General features: G+C 43.1%; 1 pseudogene; it reads left to right on the forward strand.

Moving 5' to 3' along the window:
- Window positions 1–3037: 3037 nt before the first annotated feature.
- The window catches only part of LOC113599424 (40S ribosomal protein S5-like), a 54896-nt pseudogene continuing 38155 nt past the window's right edge, over window positions 3038–19778 (forward strand).

The raw sequence follows: 19778 nt of genomic DNA on the forward strand, positions 1-19778 counted from the left end.
GGCACCCTGAACAAGGGAGAAGAAAGAAGGATGCGGCTCTGTGCTAGATGTGAAGCTTGCAAGTTGAAGCAGTGGTGATTCTTCCGGCAGAGCAGTGGATTATAAACTGTAGGCTTAGTGTTTCTCCACATAACAATGAAACTTCAATTTTATCATCTTTAAAGTGGGGCTAATAATAACAGCTTTGTTGCAAGTTAATTACGGTAATTTAAGAAAAAGAGAATTCTGGCAAAGTTACTTGAATTCATGACTATACAAACACGTAGTGAGCTTTCAATAAATATTATCATCATGCCATGCTTCAAGACTGTCCCAGAAGTCAGTCTCACCTACTGGCTCCCTAAAGGAATTGCCTCCACTAGCGAGGGCACCTGCCCAAACTCACATCACCTTCCTGGGGCTGTCTGCACCCATGACTACTCAATATGACGGTATGAACTGGACTTGGGACCCTTCACTCTCAACTTGGGGCAACTCTGCAGGGTCATCCCAGCCTCAGAAGGTTGGCTTAGGCTTCTGATGGGACTGTGTCACTAACCATCTTCTCCCTCTGCCAAATTCTGCTTCCATCCCTACTTGCCGCAGGTGTGGACCTTAACAGCACACCTGATAAAATCTCCTGTATCTAATCTCCACCTCAGTCTGCTTCTTGGGGGATCCAATGTAGGGCATCGTTATACCGCCAAGGTGCCCATCACTTTTACATCAGCCGCCAGCAGAAACCAGGTTTAGAAAATGCAAACCTCACCCAAGGCCGACGGAATCAGCCACTTACCCTCACGTTCTGCTTTCTGGCCTATTCCCTGCATCTTTGTACCTTGGGAACTGCCTTCCCTCTTGCTTCCAATCCACAACACAGCACTTAGACATGATTCTGGACCAACAATGTTGAAGTTTATTCATTTATTTCTGTTCCTGTCCCCCACAGTTTGTTGCTACGAATAGAATAGAAAAAAAATGTTCATTAATGAAATAGCCGTGTATACAGTGAGTCGCTATACACAAGTCACTGCTCTAACACGAGCATTCATCTTGATCTATTGTATCAGTGCCCTGTTGGTGAGACTTTCAGGGAGTGCTGGACTGGTATAAATGCATCCATCGCTTTGTTGTCGCATTCCCAGCTTGAAGGATACGACGCAAAGTAATTGTGCAGGAACGGCAACATTTCCAAACAATTTCATTAAACTGATGGAAGTTATAAGACCCATCTCGGAGAAGGTCCAAATTCTCCTGTAAAACCGCCGATGGTCCAGAAGGTGGCAGTTAAATCGGTTAACAATTAGAGAAAAGACAAACTCAAAATACCCTATTGCATTTCAAGAGTGAATAATTTGATTAGCAAAAAAAGCCAGAAGAACACTTGGACAATGAACAAAATAATATATATTTTGCAAAACAGTACTTTCTTTAAGGTCAGGCTATGAAGGACTATTGGAAAGTGAAGGATAGATTGTCCTGATGCCATACGTTTATAATAAAAACCATGCACCCACCACCAAAACGATGAAATCCACTTGATCCATTTTTTTTTGTTCATTCTAAGAATTAGATCACAATTACATTTTAGCTAATATTGTTAAATAGAAGATAAAATGAACTGGGGCACCTGGGTGGCTCAGTCGGTTGGGCGTCTGACTTCACCTCAGGTCATGATCTCGCGGTTTGTGAGTTCGAGCCCTGCGACAGCCTCTGTGCAGACAGCTCGGAGCCTGGAGCCTGCTTCTGATTCTGTGTCTCCCTCTCTCTCTGCCCCTCCCCCACTTGTGCTCTGTCTCTATCGAAAATAAATAAATGTAAAAAAATTTTTTTAGAAGAAGGTAAAATGAACTTATTTTTTATAACTGTTAAGTTTCATTTGTCATACATTATCCCAGTCAAACTGATTTTTAAATTTTCTCCAAAATATGTGTCCCATTTTTGTGGATTCACTTTAAGTGGTCTTATCTCAGTGTGAAAGTGTCCTGAGATAATGAGGCCTTCCCCGCCTGCTGCCCTGGAGATGACTTCTGACCTCCCTGGAATGTCCCTGTCCCTACTTCACCTGTGGCCCCTACATTACTTCTATTTATGGACTCCGTGCACCTTTCCACCTGGGTACACAGCATCCTAATAACCCCAGACCCTGACTATCAATGCTCCTCTCAGCAAATGAAGCTGGGCACCAGGATCTAGATCTCCCCTTTTTAGAATAAGCAAAGCACATCATTATTTTCATAAACATGAATAAATTGCAGAAGTATGTCATTGAAATACACATACATACATAGGTACCCTCATGTATATACATGTACCTGCCTTCCTATGTGTACACATGTATGTATATACATAAAAAACCAAAAATCACTGCTATTTTTAACATTTAAGAATTTGTCATAGAGATGCATTCGCATGGGTATGTGAAAATGTTATAGCTTACAAATTTAATGAATGTAATCAAAGTGGTTTTACTTCCTCCAAATCCTGGGCTTTACATAACAAGACTAAATGACTATAGTAACTGTGGGAACGTGGGAGTTACCAGAGTTGGCTAGAAAAATATTCTGCCAGCAAGATCTTGCTTGCATGACAAACAACCAGAACATCCATCAAATTAAAATCATGTTTGAAGCGAAATCCTATTTGCATGACAAACAGCAGAGCATCCGTCAGAACAAACACCAGTGTTCAGGACTTGGTAAAAATTCCGCAGGAAGAAAAAGCAGCAAAGGACAACGAGTACCAAATTAGGGCTGAAAAATGGAAGCCAGAGGCACAAGACTTTTGCATAGAACGAGCCCTGTCTACAAGTTTCAGCAAAAAGCACACAAAAGAGGTTTTGTTTCTTTTTTATTATTATTATCACTTTTTATAAAATGAGGACAAGGTCCACCCAAAAAGAGAGAGGGAAAGGAAAGGTGAGGGAGAGAGAAAGAGAGGAGGTGGGAGGGAGAGAGAAAGAGAGGAGGTGGGAGGGAGAGAGAAAGCGAAAGATGAAAGGTGGAAGAGGAGAGAGAGAGAGAGAGATGTTCTTCTTTCCATGGAAAGAGAATGGAGCATGAAGGCATGGGGTCTGAAGGGAGATAATCGCGCAGCCCAGCAGCCAGCAGCTAAAGGGTTTGGCAGACTGCGAGAGCAGGTGTGCTTGGCTGTAAAACAAGCATTGCCTGCCAGGCCCTGGCATCTTCCCAGACTCATGTGTACCACACAGGCATATGGGGCATAAATAGCGACAGGACAGGAAACGCAAGGCTAGAATCAGGGCGGGAAGCAGAACCCAGCCTTCTAGTACATCCTCAGGCTCTCTCGGACCCTCTCCTCCGAGTGCATTTCATCCACACCTGGGCTCAATTTGAGGGCGTGTTGTTTATTGTCCCGGTGAGAATGTGAGCTCTAGATTCGGGCAGAAGGGAGCCCATTATTCACCAGCTCTATGGCATTGGTCGTATTGGGTCTCGGTGTTCTCATCTAAAAATGAGGGCCAGGGTAGATTTCTGAGAGAATTGGAAGAAAGAAAGATGTGCGAGCATGCGCGGTACGCCTTGCTGAGCACCTGGCAGGCCACGCCCCTTCCCTCCGTTATTGTGGGGACACTTTTCCCTCCTCTGTCTAGGAAGGGTCATGGCTGCCGAAGTTAGAGCCCACCCCATCTTGTAAAAAAAAAAAGCCCCCCGAACTGCATTTCCTTCTTCTTACCTATGAAGTTAGTGTTTATTACTGGGAGGCAGGTGGAGTGAAGAATTCTGCAGGAGGGGCTTGGAACCAGGAGCCAGGAGAGCTGGAAATTACTTGTCTATGCCCTTGGGCACTAACATAACCTTGGAGAGATGCCATGACTGTACTTGAGCATCCTCAACTCTGTTTTGGGGATTCTCCAGAGATCGAGAACTGGTTTTACTATATGCTGTGTAACTATAATATATAATATATGTTCTGTAACTATACTTGATTTTTGAACTGCATGGGTTTTTGTTGTTTTGATAAATACAGTACAATACTAATCATGTATTTTCTCTTTCCTATGATTTTCATGATAACATTTTCTTTTCTCTAGTTTACTTTACCGTAAGGATACTGCACATAATACATACAACACACAAAATACGTGTTAACTGTTTTGGTTATCAGTACAGCTTCTGGTCAACAGTTGGCCAATAGTAGTTACGTTTTTCAGGAGTCAAAAGTTATCATATAACTATAGTAATATAGTGATTAATTTATATTAATATATGATTAATCATGAATGTACAATTTAAGTAATGATTAACACACAATTATATACCTTAATATAATTATTTTAAGACAGATATATAATTTTTCTCATACATTACAGTTATATGGCTTCATTCCATAATTATAGTATATATTATATACAAGTATATATACATATCATTATATATGTAACTAGAATGTAATTATTTATATATAATTATGATGAGATATATATTTTTCGTGTGTGTTATATATAGATACATATTGTAAAGAATTGGTTCACGTAAGATGGTGGCTGAGAAGTCCCGAGATCTGCAGTCAGCAAGCTGGAGACTGACAATTCATGAGACTGAGTTCTAGTTCAAGCCTGGAGGCCTGAGAAACAGGAAAGCCAATGGTGTAAGTTCTAGTCCAAAGGCCAACAGGCTTGAGAACCAAAAATGGATATTTTAGTTCAAGTCCAAAAGCAGGAAAAAAAACTGATGTCCCATCTCCAAAGAGAGTCAAGTGCACTCACCTGGAACTTTGAGGTCAATCTTTTCCTTCTATTTAGGCTTTCAACTGATTAGCTGGGGCCCACCCACACTGGGAGGGCAATCTGCTTCCCTCAGTTACTGATTCAAATGTTAATCTCATCCAAAAACACCCTCACAGACACACCCAGAATAGCATTCGATTACGTGTTTGGGCACCATGTGGCCCACTCAAGTTGGCACATGGAATTAACCATCACATCAACCATACCTTTCTTGAAAAGAAAGGAGGAGGAGAAGGGTAAGTAGAGCCCAGAAATACAGAATTGAAAACTCAAGAAATCCAGGTTTCTTGATATTTAGCATCTTCCAGGAAACAAGATGAAATAGCTAGATTCTATGAATTTTAGGAGACACGGAGGAAGATGGTACCTTATCACATCATGAAGAAAACGCATGATTTCTAAGGAGAATGAAATCCTTAATAATGCATAGAAATAGCATTACTATTTAATATGCATCTACCATGAGCCAGGCATCTTACATGCATTATCTTACTACTCCTCACATTAACCCTCTGAGCTGGGCTTCATTAAGACCATATTAGGTAGGGGCAGAGGCTGAGAGGGGTTAAGTAACACGTCCAAGGTCACTTAGCTAGTCGGTGACAATGCTGGGATTTTCTTATCCCCAAACTTCTGCTCCTTCTAAATTGTCCTTTTGTTCTCTGCTGGACACACTGTGCCCTGGTGCCTAGGACACTGCCTGGCATGTAGCAGGGACCCAACAACTATCTGTGGAATGAGTAATGAGAGACGCCCAGATAACCTACCTTCTCCTGCCGTTGTTTTTACCAGACCTCTCTCACCAGAAAGCCTGGTGGACCCCACCCACCTATCCACATTGCCCTGTTCCTGAGTCAATCAGTCCTAAATAGAGAAAGAAGACAATTCTTCACCTCCACTGCTTCAGATGAGGAGGACTGAATACTTCCTTTCCACAGATTGTGTTTTCTCTATGATAGAAAAGGACCCTGGAAATTTTGGTGCCTCAAATTCATCTCCCCGTAGAGCACTACAAAATCATCCACACACGTTCTCTGGTGCTCCTTTCTGAAGAAGCACACCACACACTATTAGGTACTCGGATCCATGATACACAGTAACGATGTGCCATCATGTGGGTCTGATTTTGCATTCTGATCCGATTTGGCCACTTCGGGCTTATGAATTGGGGCAAAGAAACCACATTTTTAGCGTGTTTCCCCTTCTGTAAATTCTGTATGATTTTCCCCAGCATGTAGGGATGCTGTGGGCATTTAATGTGCTAATTCAGACAAAGTACTTAGCACAGTACCTGGCTTATGGGTAAGGAGGATGAAGGATGATATAGTAGGTATTATTACTGCCCAACCTCAACCTCCAGTTTTATTCTACAGCAGACTGTGTGTCCCAATGGAGAGAAATCCCCAGTGCTAATACTATCCGAAATGCTACCTGAGTCGGGTACGGTTTCTGGCCTCTGCACTAGAATGGCTGCCCTTGCCAGGGCCCATTTCCCCAGTTGAGTTGGTTTTCCCCACCTCATCCCCCTCTTCATGGCTTCTTATGTATGCTCCGTGACGCAACAAAGTACTCAACTCCTGTGGCTCCCCCAACTCACTGCCCACACTGTCTGCCAGCCTTCGAAGCCGTCTTCTCCAAATTTAAAGATGTGTCACTTTCTCTTTTAAAAAGTTCCCGTTTATTTGGATTAACAGCCCCATCGTCCTGTTTGCCACTTCCAAAGTGATTCCAATAAATAGAAACCAGAACATTTGGAAATTGCCTCGAGCCCTCTCTATGCTAGTCTCACTTGGAAATCTCCAGCAGCTGCGTGTTTTCCTAACGACCTTCAGTTGCTCAGAGAATGTATAATTCATTCCCCACCTATCTTCACTAATCCCACTTTCCTAAAATAAATATTAACTGAATTTATCTGCTAAAACAAGCCCAAATCAAGTCTCTTATCAAATGAACTCAGAAGCAGAACAAAAAGCTGAGAATCTGGCGGAGAGGTAACTGTCTTTATTGGGAAGGCAGATCTAAAACTCCCTCTGGCCTGCCGTTGCATTCAATCCTGTTCGGCAAACCTTTATTGAACACTCTCTATGCAGGCAGCAACAGGGCTGGAGAGCACAGAAAATTGGATTCAGAGTTAGAAGGCCTGATATCAGAGGAATTGGATCCGAATTCCATCTTTACTCTTGACCAATCGTGAACATCATGAAAATCGCTCTGAGGCTCATTTGCGGTAGAATAGTAACACGATTCCTATTACCGGAATCCCTCAACACCTCTCCCCACCTCCTAACACACACAACTTTCAGCAAAGTCTCCCTGGATTTGTCGGGGAGAAGACAGTGAGTGTCTTGTCAAATATTAGAAAAGAATATTGACTTCCTGATGCATGGATGGATCATGGGAGTAGAAGTTGCAATATCTCTAGCTCAATTCAAAGGAGAAAGTTATTTGTTTTATTTCATGAAAATTTATAAATCCCATTGCCCATGAAAATATCCTTCCCAATCCAATTCTATTTAAGCCCCGTGCAGTCCTAGTATCCTTATCCTAACAGCACCTTTGCTTGCTGCTAGCATGGGAGATTGAGGAATAATCTAGAAATGTGTCTTGAACCTTCATTGCAGAGGCTGTTGTTCCCAAAGGCCTTATCTGACGATGTCACTTTTTTGTTTGAGCTCTTGGATGGGACCATCCTCGGAAGCCTCTCTCCTTCTGGATTAGACTGGTCATCATAGCACCGGGGATGCTGGGTTGGGTCCAAATATGACCCATCATCTAGCATCAATAGGTAAGGGGACCACAGGATCACATAGATGAAACACAGCAAATAACCAGATTTGTGCTACCAAGCAGCAGCTACGAAAGGCAATTTTAAAATCTCCTATCAGAAAAGGGTATTGTCTCAATGGATAATGGATTCTTTCTGAGAAACAAAATAGGAGATGGAAGTAAAGGTTTACGACGAATGCTGATCGACGTTTACTTCCAAACTGGCTTCACGATATTGCTCCAAAATCTTGGGTTCCCACTCTTTCCCCCTCTCCAATAAAACCCCCTCCTGCTTCTTTCCCAGGGCTGCAATGATGGACTGAGCAATGGTGTTGAAAGCACCGGGTAGACTATCGAATCCTGAACGTGCCAGAGGTTGTCACCGTTCTGAGCCACTGGGATAGGTGCTCTGAGGGGCAAGCAGATGAAAATCTCATGGGCCCCAACACTTTTGAGCGCACAGCCCAGGGAGAACTATTAATAGACTCCCCAGTAAGAGAGTCCACTGAGGGCTGGGCAAGAGGAAGTGTGGTGAGCGAAGCAGGCACACGTTTAGGAACGCCCTTTGCTCTTAAAAGAACGTCAAAGCCAAATGGGACAATTACAGAGAAAGGGTTACAAATGCCCAAGAAATCTTCAAGGAAAATAATTCCTTGTCCTCTGAGAGGACCTTCCAGTGCACCCTCAGGAAAGCATCCTTAAACCCGCATGGACCTAATGAGGTAGGCCAGTTACCAAGCACACAAAAAACTCCGCTCTTATTTCTGAGAGAGCTCTCTAACCCACACGCCTTCTTTGAGTTCAAATCAAGAAATTAAATATTCTAAATTTTTTTGCACCAGCCTGTGTTCCTGTCTTTAATTTACAGAGCCAGGGACAGAAAAGGGAAGAAAGGGGCATGCTAATGAGGTTATTTCTCTTGTTGGCATTTGCCTACTAATATTTCTTTTCAAAAGAAGGATATGAACTAGAAACACAGCTCATTGTTCTAAACACCTTGAGAGTAAGATGACTTAGTAGAAATATAGTAGGGGGGAAAAAAGGCTGGAGAGAAAAACACAAAGTTTCATCCCATGTACCTCTCAGGGTACAAATGTTTTCCCCTCTGTCATTTGCTATCAATTTTTTTTTTTTACATTGCTTGCTACATGAAAATGTGTTACCATAAAAAATACTCTCCAAAAGAGTTTTCAGTGGGGAATTGGACCATACATGTGTGGCCACTTGGATTCTAAATTGAGGACACTGATGTGTGAAGGTTTATTCCTGGCATCTTGTAATGAACAAGAACCAAAAAAGACAAGGACATAGGAAGGTTTTATCCAAGCTCATTGGAAGTTTTCACAGGGTCTCAGTCTCATGTTGTAACTTCAGCGGAACTAAAGGCGAGAGCCAGAAGACACAGTGAATTCAGCCGCATGCCCTGTCCTTTCTCCCTCCCCTGTTCCTTTCTCTGGAGATAGAAACTATTTTTTTCTTAAGTCCTTGTCATGATTGCAGCTTCCTGAGGGCTGTCTCTGTCTATCCCCCTGCTCCCCCTTGAGCACAAGAGAGATACCATAGCTACTACTCTGTCAGTCCAAATTCGTGAAATCAAAGTCCTCCAAATAAGCAAACAGCGAAAGCTACCGATTTAAATCCTACCTGCAGGAGCCCTTTATTTCGTCCACTTTTCCCGCATTTGTTTATTTTGCTCTAGACATCTTTGGGGGATCACATTTGTCCTGGGAATTTCAAGTTGGCCTTCTGCTGCCTGAATGTCGCATTCCTGTGCATTCCACGAGGGCCGATGGATACAAAGTCACAACAAAATGGAAACTATTACCTTAAGCCAAGCTAGCCCTTGAGAAGTCCTTAACTTGAAAGTTTTTGTTCCGCCCAAATGGTCAGTCAGGGACTAAGTGCTGAGAAGATGGCCTTCTAGAAAGCATGACTTGGAGGAGACAGGCTGCACTGTGTGCTGAAGTCAGCGAACTCAGGCTGGAAACCAGTCACACTTGGTAGCGAGAGTCAGTTGAACGCACCTCTTCCGATTCCCCTCTGCCGTGGATCCTGGATCGCAGCTTAAAATTCGCCGCGGGGGAGTATTTACATCCCTGAAATCAGCAAACGCTACAAATCTGAGGATAATGTTTTTCTGTTTCATTTTGTCCCAGAGAGGCAGTTAATAAACTTTTTTCTAGCACAGCACTAACTACAGGCCTGTGAAAGGTCAATGTTTCAAAGAGCCCGTCTGGATCTGAAATGCCTTAAGAGGAAGGCCTCTCATTTCTGCGATTTCTCAAGGAAGTGCCAGCAAGAAATGAAAATCTGTCTCTGTGACTTTTTCTTTCAGTGCTTTAAAATAACCCACACCAGGGGCACCCGAGTGGCTCAGTCGGTTGAGCGTCCGAGTTCGGCTCAGGTCATGATCTCACAGCTCGTGGGTTCGATCTCAGCGTCGGGCTCTGTGCGGACAGCTCAGAGCCTGGAGCCTGCTTTGGATTCTGTGTCTCCCTCTCTCCCTGCCCCTAACCCATTTGCATTCTATCTCTGTCTCTCTCAAAAATAAATAAACATTAAAAATATTCTTTTTTAAATAACCCACACCGGAGCTCCGGCCAGTGACTTCCTGCCCTCCCCTTGTGTTGTGCGTGACTTGAAAGTCCTTCCATTGCTCAGGCCATGCGGTTTTTACACCTGTATTGTGTTATATAAGCCAGCCTGTCTAGTTCTGGAACCATCCTGTAAATATGTCAGCTTAGATTTTCCTTTTCTTCTGCTTCACCCTCAGGCGGTAACTTTCATTCCCTTCCAAACAAATCCTTCCTGCAGTGGTTTGCTCCCCTGCCTCCACTGTCTCATGTTCCATCACTTTTCACTGCCCGCCACCCGCCTGCTGTGCCCTCGGCTCAAGAGCTCCAGTGCCGGTCCGCAATGCAGGCTCCTGAATGCTACACACCCCTTCTCTCTCCCTCTGAGCATGTGCCCCTGTCAGCAGGGCCATGTCCCTAAAACGCCTCCCTCGGCTGCCACATCTACTCCAGATCATGGGACTCAGGCTTCATCTCTGACTAGTCTTCTGTCTCTTCTTGGTGGGATTGTTCTCCTCCTAGAGGCAGGGCTTTTGAGGAGTCTGAGGTGGGTACAAGCCATTGGGTCCACACAGGGCTTGGGACACTTTTTACAGCCATCGCTATTTTATTGTGTTGTTACATATGTAAATATGGCATTTCCTCTAGTAGAATAGACAGGCCTTAGGAGCCAAGAGGGGGTCTTATTGAACACTGGATTCTTTACAGATGCTTTTCAGGTGAGAAGTGTTAGGCAGAAAATGGACTTCCATAGCTGGACCTCCCCAATGTCCTAAGTTATCTGATATAAACACAGGAAGGACAGTTCTTCTCAAGCAAGGGTGATTGGTCCCTTACACATTTGGTAAAGTCTGGAGGGTTTTTTTGTTTTTGTTTTTGTTTTTTTCATTTTCACAACAGTGAGGGCATGCTACGCGCTACGGGTGGTTAGACAACATGCATCCAGCTAAATGTTCTATAGTGCATAGTACGATTCCCACAGAAAGGAATCATCAGACCCCAAATTTCAATAGTGCTGAGGTAGAGAACCCCTGACTTATAGTGTGACCATCCTAATGCTGTTCACCAGCTAATGGGGGGGTAAGAGTTGGGTTGTGGGTCTGGTCACACTTGCTTAACCACCCAATAACTGAGTGTCATAAGGGTTGCTGCACCCATCTGCTTATCTGAACCTGGCAACAGGATGGCCCCCTCCTGGCTTTCCACAAGGTCTTTGTTCTGACCCTCAGTTGCCACTGAATACACAGCAGAGCTCCTCACTTTCAATCCTTGGATGTGTCTCTAACATGCAATAAACAAGCCATAGCATCAGGATGATCTGTGTGTGAGGCTCAGCAACCTGCATCGTTCACAAGCACGTCACATATTCAAAAACTTACACTTGACAATCACGAGTTCGGGGAAAGTGTACGTTAGTGGCTAGAAGCTCAGAGACCCAAGGTCAGAGGACAGTTATGCTCATGATAACTTGAGTGTTGAGTCTTTGCTAATCTTCCCTCCGTTTTCTAGTCTGTAAAATGAGGACATAAATGAGACACCCCTCATGGAGTTGTGACAACTATGCGATGATGCAACCACAGTGTTGAGAAAAACGCCCCGCAGCTACTAACCACTTAGCAAATAGGCGGTGTCAGTAAAACAACATTAGATTCTTTATGGGTAGGAAAAAAGAGAAGCCGGGTGTTTCTGAATATTAGGGGGATTATGGATTATCATCAAATTAATAACGTACTTTCTATAAGTAACTCCTTCGATCTTTATTGTGTTGAATTGAAGTGAACTGATTTCACTAAGATGCACGTGTATCCCATCGTTTGTTACCGAGCAACAATTCAAATAGAATAGAATGTTTGAAAGGAATAATTCATGGAGCTTGCAAACAGTGAGGAAGGGGGTCGGGGAGAATACAGTACATAGAATACAAGATGCATTGCCGTGAGCCAAGTCTTGAATATCTTCTATTTTTCTACATTAGTTTGTGCCTCAAGGGCCCAAAGCATCTTGCTAATCTGATGACTCTCCACAACATCCTGGTATTATCATTCCAGTTTTTTTTTTCAACCTGAGTAAATTGAACTGCAGAAAAATTGAGTGATTTGCTCAAGGTCACACAGAAGAGAAGCCCAGAATAGAACTGCATCTGCTGGCTTCCCGTTCAGCCAGGACCCTTCCCAATACACCTTACTTGAAGCAGTCTGGTGAGAGTGGCTAATGGCTTTGCTATTCTTAAACCACCAGTACCTTTTTTTTTTCCTGAGTAATACTCTTGGCAAACTTGTTTATTTTCTAGAGTGAGAGATATTTCTGAAAATAGAGCCTCTGAGCAAAGTTGATTGTCATTCTAAAAAGAATAGTCAGTCTCAAAGCAGCAAATTAATTTGTTAAAAATGTGGGTTTGGGGACTGTAATCAAAGAGGAAGATCCTATACCAATGTCAAGAATCTGTAAAGATGGAGAAATTGAATGAAAGATATTGACTATCAAAGGAAGAGTTTTGCAAAGGCCCGAAAACGTGGATTCAGAGTAATAGCAGGCGTTTAGCAATGAGCTTGAGTTCTTGCCAAGAAATGTGGTGCACCTTGGCACCTTTCCCTGACCTCACAATCCTGCAGGCAACTCATTTCCTCCAGCCAAATCGATGGCTTTCTAATAGCTGAGCGTCCCGCTCTGAATCACTTGCAAACCACTAAGATATACTTTCACTGTTTATTTTCTAACTTGAGACGGAGAAGAGCAAGGTCAGTTGATTCTTTCAATGATTGCTCTTAAAATAAAAACTCTCACTGCCATCTTTTGAACTTTTGAAAACCAATGCCCAATAACACAGCCATTTTAGCCAATTCAGTTGTTCATGACCATAGTTTTCCATAACTTTATTATCTCTGTCTATAGCATATGTATTTAATGCACTGGCATTATTAGTGGCATGTGCTTTTACATTTGTCAAGGATGGTGCCTTGTGCCTACTGTGTACTCAGCTAACATTGGAAACAAAAAAATATATACAAAGATAATAAATGGTTCCATTTAATTAGGGCTTATTTTTCCTGTGAGATAGAGCCCTCCTATTAGAAGAATAAGTGTATATTGATCATATGATGATGTGGAGAAAAGGCTTACTGGTGGGAAAGGTGCATGTCCAGGAGCTGTAGAAAATAAAATTGAATGGGTATGTCAATTAGGCAGAGAACATAGGCTTCATGTCGGGTGGGCATAATAGTGTGGACAGTATGAGCCAAAGAGTGGAGGGATTCCAACCACAAGATGAAAGCTCTAGAATGAATAAGTTCTAGGAGGCAATACATTTGCTACCTGCATTCCACTTGGTAACCAGCATGCTCATAAGAAGCTGCATCACTGTCACTACTACCGCCATCACCATCATCACCATCACCATCATCATCATCACCATCACCACCATCATCACCATCATCACCATCACCATCATCACCATCACCATCACCATCACCATCACCATCACCATCATCATCACCATCATCATCACCATCACCACCATCACCATCATCACCATCACCATCATCACCATCATCACCATCACCATCACCATCACCACCATCATCACCATCATCATCACCATCACCATCATCATCGTCATTGTCATCCTCTCTTATGACTACAAGTCAAAGAAAGAAATTCATCAAAGTCTGGAAGCCAGAATATAAATATTATTGTTAATCATTACTGTTAGAATACTCATGTTCTTTTAGTGTTTATCTGAAACTACTTTACATTTTTACACTAACTGAAACAAGATTGCTTAGTTTCTCAGGACTGGAAGAGTTATAAAGCATATGGCAGAGAATTCACTTTTGTTGGTCCACATCCAGATTTTTGTACTCATGCTGTACCTTATTTGAATATAATGAATCAACAGACAGAGGCTAGAGGCTAGATTAGATTTCTGACTGACTGTCAAGGCAATGGAGAAGTTATGTGGTGAAACCAGCTTATATCTCTCTTGTAATTATGTCGTCTTTACCTTCATTCTGTTTGAAATGAAAGATGCTTCTTCTAGATGCTGGCCCCTTTGAAAAAGTGGCCTGAAAAATACAACATGTTTCTTCCTCAAACTCCAAATTCTATTTCAGATGTTAGATGCTAGTTGCTAAGGGAACCATTACAGGGCAATTATCATTAAAACAGTCTGAAACTAGATACCTGAAGGAGGGGATTGTTCTCTGGTCTTTTAAGTGCAATGGTTGGGCAAACCCTTTCTCCCATTAGTAAAGCACGTTCACGGACAGGCTACTTTTCCTTTTCACCCACTTCCTGGGAAAAGAGTGAAAGAAATTGTATTAAATCCTTGGAGAAGAGAAGACTCCTATATGGATGAATGTTGAAATCAGATTGAACCCAGACTCATGATAGCTGTGCTATAAGGAAATTGTATTTAAACTTGGGAAACGACTTTTTTTCTTCTACCTTTTTTATAAATAGGAGTACAAATTGCATACAATAAAATGCAGATTTTATGTACATTTTGATGAGTTTTGACCAACGTATACCTTTGTTCAAACACCACCCCCCAAATGATACAGAACATTTTCATCTTTCCACAAAGTGCCCCCCTTATACCACATTCCAGGCATTTCTTCTCCCTGGACACAACTATGCTGGTACCAGTCACCATAATTTAGTGTCTCCTATTCTGGAACTTCATATAAATGGAATAACATTATACTTATCTTATTTTCTGGCCTCTATTGCCCAAATGTAAGGCTTATAAGATTAATCCATGGTATTCTATTTACCAATAGTCCTTTCCTTTTTATGGCTGAGTCATATTCCACTGAATGAATAAAGCTGTTATGAGTGTTCTTTTAGATATCTGTCTGTGGGCAGGTATTTTCATTCCAACTTTAGTGTTGCTAGTCACAGATTTGACTTACTAACTCTATATAGAAGAAGCCACCGTGGGAGTAGATTGTTCTGAACAGAAGGGCCTTTTATGCACTTTTAGCTCTTTGGTCATCTCAGCCCAGGGTTGTGGACCCACTGTCTACCACCATTACCCATCCCCAATCTTCAATACCCATTGAAAGTATTCTCAAATTCCATATGTCTTGAATACCACAGCCAAACAGTGTAATAAAGTCAAGACCCCTTCCACATTCCCATTCTCACTTAAATAATTGGGACTTCCTTTGAACATGTCAACACCTTGTAGCTCGTGAGGAGACGCACAGTAGCTATGCCTCTGTTTAGATTGAAAAGCAGCCTGGGGTGCGTGGGTGACTCAGTCTGTTAAGTGACTAACTCTTGGTTTCAGCTCAGGTCATCGTCTCACTGTTCCTGAGATCGAGCCCCCATCTGGCTTGCTTGGGGTTCTCTCTCTGTTCCTCTCACTCTCAAAATAAGTAAATAAACATTAAAAAACCAAGCAGTCTAACATTTTCAGAGTAATTGCTTCAGAAACTCACCTGACCAACTCACAAGCCCCCTCGGGTAGTGACTTTGAATGCATGCATTACCACTTTGCATGAATTTTGCACACATAGTGAAAAATAAGTCAGGTTTCAACAATGCACTTTCTTTTTTTATATATTAAATATAATGTGTTGTCAAATTGATTTCCATACAACACCCAGTGCTCATCCCAACAAGTGCCCTCCTCAATGCCCATCATCCACTTTCCCGTCTTCCCCACCCCCATCAACCCTCAGTTTGTTCTCTGTATTTAAGAGTCTCTTATGGTTTGCCTCCTTCCCTCTCTGTAACTTTAACTTTTATTTCCCTTCCCCTCCTCCCTGGTCTTCTGTTAAGTTTCTCAGGATCCACATATGAGTGAAAACATATGATATCTGTCTTTCTTTGCCTTATTTCACTTAGCATCACACTCTCCAGTTCCATCCACGTTGCTACAAATGGCCAGATTTCACTCTTTCTCATTGCCAAGTAGTATTCCATTGTGTATATAAACCACAATTTCTTTATCCATTCATCAGCTGATGGACATTGAGGCTCTTTCCATAATTTGGCTATTGTTGAAAGCACTGCTATAAACATTGGGGTACAAGTGCCCTTATGCATCAGCACTCCTGCATCCCTTGGGTAAATTCCTGGCAGTGCTATTGCTGGGTCATAGGGTAGATCTATTTTTAATTTTTTGAGGCACCTCCACACTGTCTTCCAGAGTGGCTGCACCATTTTGTGTTCCCACCTACAGTGCAAGAGGGTTCCCATTTCTCCACATCTTCGCCAGCACCTATAGTCTCCTGATTTGTTCATTTTAGCCACTCTGACCGGCGTGAAGTGGTATCTCAGTGTGGTTTTGATTTGTATTTCCCTGATGAGGAGTGACGTTGAGCATCTTTTCATGAACAATGCACTTTCTAGGAGGACTTTTAGTGCCTCCTACGTTTTCTGAGCTATAGGAAAGGATATGTTAATAAGACCATATTTAAAATTCACCCCAATGGTGCTTCAACATCCTTTCTGAGAAAGATGTACTGAGATGTTTGCTATAATCCATGCTAAGACCTTTCTAACACTTTAAGGACTGTGTTACAGCGGAGAATGCGTTATTAGAAAACGGTGGTCTGGCTGTGGGATCCCTGGAGCGTTTGCTTTAGCCCACGGGGTAGTGAGCCTGTTATCCATGCTTTGATTCTGGCACACACAGGTTATGCCTGAAGCTCTCACACATTTCCAATGCTTCTAAGAGGTGACACGTCTCTAGGTGATTTAATCCCATCAACTGATTCTTTGTTTTTTCTTTTGGAGATGAGCTGATGTGTAGGAAACACCATTTAAACACGAGTGTTTCCAACTCCTGATTTTGGGGGGGGGGGAGGGGCGGTTTCTTCTCAAGGTTATATGATTTCCCAACCGCTTTCTTTTGGACTCTGTTAGCCAAATAGGCGTTAAATACCGTGCCCATTTTACAGATGGTAAGAATGGAGCAGGTTAAGTGGCTTTTGCCCGTAGGGCCGTGTGTATGGTGTGCCTGGAACCATTGTGATCCCCAGCCACGCCTTCAAGGTGACCAAGTGGGAGATGGTGCAACCTGCATCACAGAGACCCCTGACATCAAACCCCTGGGGAAGTGGAGCTCCAGTGACGTGCAGATGAGTGCCGTTTCCTTGAAGGATTACATTGCGGTGAAGCAGAATGTGCCAAAGTACCTGTCCCGCAGCACAGGGCACTATGCGGCCAAATGCTTCTGAAAAGCCTGGCGCCCTGCTGTGGAGAGCCTCACCAACCCGATGACGTTGCACGGCCATAACAATGGCAAGCAGCTCATGACCATGCCCATTGCCAAGTGTACCTTGGAGATCATCTATCTGCTCACCGGTGAGAAACCACACATCACCCCCCCCCCCACCCCTGACCGCACAGGTCCTGGTGCATGTGATTATTCACAGGTTCTGGGAGGACTCAACCCGAACTGGGCGAACCAGAACAGGGAAGCCGTGGGAATCAGGCCATCTGACTGCTGTGCACAGGTGCCCGTGGGGCCGCCCTCTGGAACATCAAGACCATTGCTGAGTATCCAGCAGATGAGCTCATCAGTCAAGCCCAGGGTCCTTCCAATTCCTATGCTATCAAGAAGCACAAGCTGGAAAGTGTACTCAGGTCCAACCATTGGTCCCCTGGCTGTGGCCCCGATAAACCTAACTGCCCACCCCAGTCTGGGTGGAAGCAAAACCTCGTCTCTGTTCTGAGAGAAATCCCTGAAGTAATTCTAAATTTTTGTAAATGAAAGACAAGTGGATACTTACTGTAATGGAGGGGCTTGGCAAGGTAGCCCCTCCAAATCCCCCTAAATGTACCCAGCTAGCACTGAAGGATGGGGGAGAGTCAGTAAATCTGCAGACGAATAAAGAAACCTGAGAAGAAAAGGATCTAGATTCTGAGTGCTTTCTCTTTCAGGGGCCAGTATTTGAGAGTGTGCCTGGTGAATCAGGATGGTGGGAACTGAAGGTCGTGAGGCACGAAGAACACCAAAGAGGAAAACGTTATGGCGGAAGAAGGGGTTCACCAAGTAATCTGAAAACACCCAAAAACTTAACTCACAAAATCCACTAGAAAAACATGCACATCATGTACATAGTTTTAATGTTCTAGTTACTACCTTTAAAAAAATTAAAGGACAGGCACCTGGGTGTCTCAGTCAGTTAAGCAAAAGACTTCAGGCCAGGTCATGATAGCATCTGCCTTTGGCTCAGGTCATGATCTCGTGGTTCATGAGTTCCAGTCCCGTGTCGGGCTCTGTGCTAACAACTCAGAGCCTGGAGCTGCTTCAGATTCTGTGTCTCCCTCTCTCTGCCCCTCCCCTTCTTGCTCTCTCTCTCTCAAATAAACATTTTAAAAAGTAAAAAGAAACCTACATAATTTTAATCCATTTTTTATTTATTTAACCTAATATATCCAAAATATTATTGTCTTAAATAATTAATATAAAAATAATGAGATACTTTATATCTTTTTTTTATGTATTAAATCTTGAAATCAAGGGTGTATTTTCTAATTATGGTGCACCTCAATTGGGACAAGTCACATTTCAAGGGCTCTTGCTTTTATTTTTTTATATTAAACATAATTTATTGTCAAATTGGTTTCCATACAACACCCAGTGCTCATCCCAACAGGTGTCCTCCTCAATGCCCGTCACCCACCCTCCCTCCCTCCCACCCCCCATCGACCCTCAGATTGTTCTCAGTATTTAAGAGTCTCTTATGGTTTGCCTCCTTCCCCCTCTGTAACTTTTTTGTCCCCCTTCCCCTCCCCCATGGTCTTCTGTTAAGTTTCTCAGGATCCACATAGGAGTGAAAACAGATGGGATCTGTCTTTCTCTGCCTGACTTATTTCACTTTCAAGTGCTCTTGCTTTTAAGTAGCTTCCATGTTGGATGGTGCGAGGCTTGATGTTCATGGGAGAAAGACAAGAAACGCCCTCTTAGCAGTCACTCTCCCAAGAATTCTGAGCAAGAGTGTGAGCTAGAGCTGTAACCATAAGGTGTGATGAGCTACATCTCAGGACAAAGAGGGTAGTGAGGATGACACCGGGGGGCAGCAATATAACCACAGCCCAACACTGTGGGCCACAAGTGGACCCAGCATTTTGCTTTACCCACTCCCTATTGTTTGGAAAAAGAGTCAATCCCAAAATTCCTGGCCAGTTGGTGTAAGGAGAAGAACCCAAGAGGGAATTTGGTCTTATGTCAAGCTGAAGCAAAGGAGACTTCAGCCAAGAATCTGAAAAGAGAAATATAATGTCCTCTGTTTTGGAAGTCTGTGACATGTGTCAGACCAGTAACAATTCTTTAGTTGTGCATCAGCCTTCCCACCCCACGCCAATATGGCACAAGGGCCTTGAGGGGAGGTATTAGGATATTCTCTTTTATAATAGTTGCTGAAATTTCTGTGGCACCACAGTTGTGGTAAACTGGGTAAGCGTGGTCTTCTTCAACCTCTTCCCAGCACCTAGAATAGGACTCGCCATGGAGTCATATGCATTAAAAAGTCGTTGAAAGACTGACCAGAGAAACCTGAGCTCCTTTCCTTTCTGCTTGCAGCTCCCTCCTTCCAAAATGGACATAACCAGAAGGTTCACACTGCTCGTGTCTCAAGTAAATTTTTTTTGAAGTTTATTTGTTTGAGAGTGACAGAGACAGCACGAGTGGGGGGACGGGGTAGAGAGGAAGGGAGAGAAAGAGAATCCCAAACAGACTCCACGCTGTCAGTACA

The sequence above is a fragment of the Acinonyx jubatus genome, chromosome B1, assembly GCF_027475565.1.
Source record: "Acinonyx jubatus isolate Ajub_Pintada_27869175 chromosome B1, VMU_Ajub_asm_v1.0, whole genome shotgun sequence".
NCBI lineage: Eukaryota > Metazoa > Chordata > Mammalia > Carnivora > Felidae > Acinonyx > Acinonyx jubatus.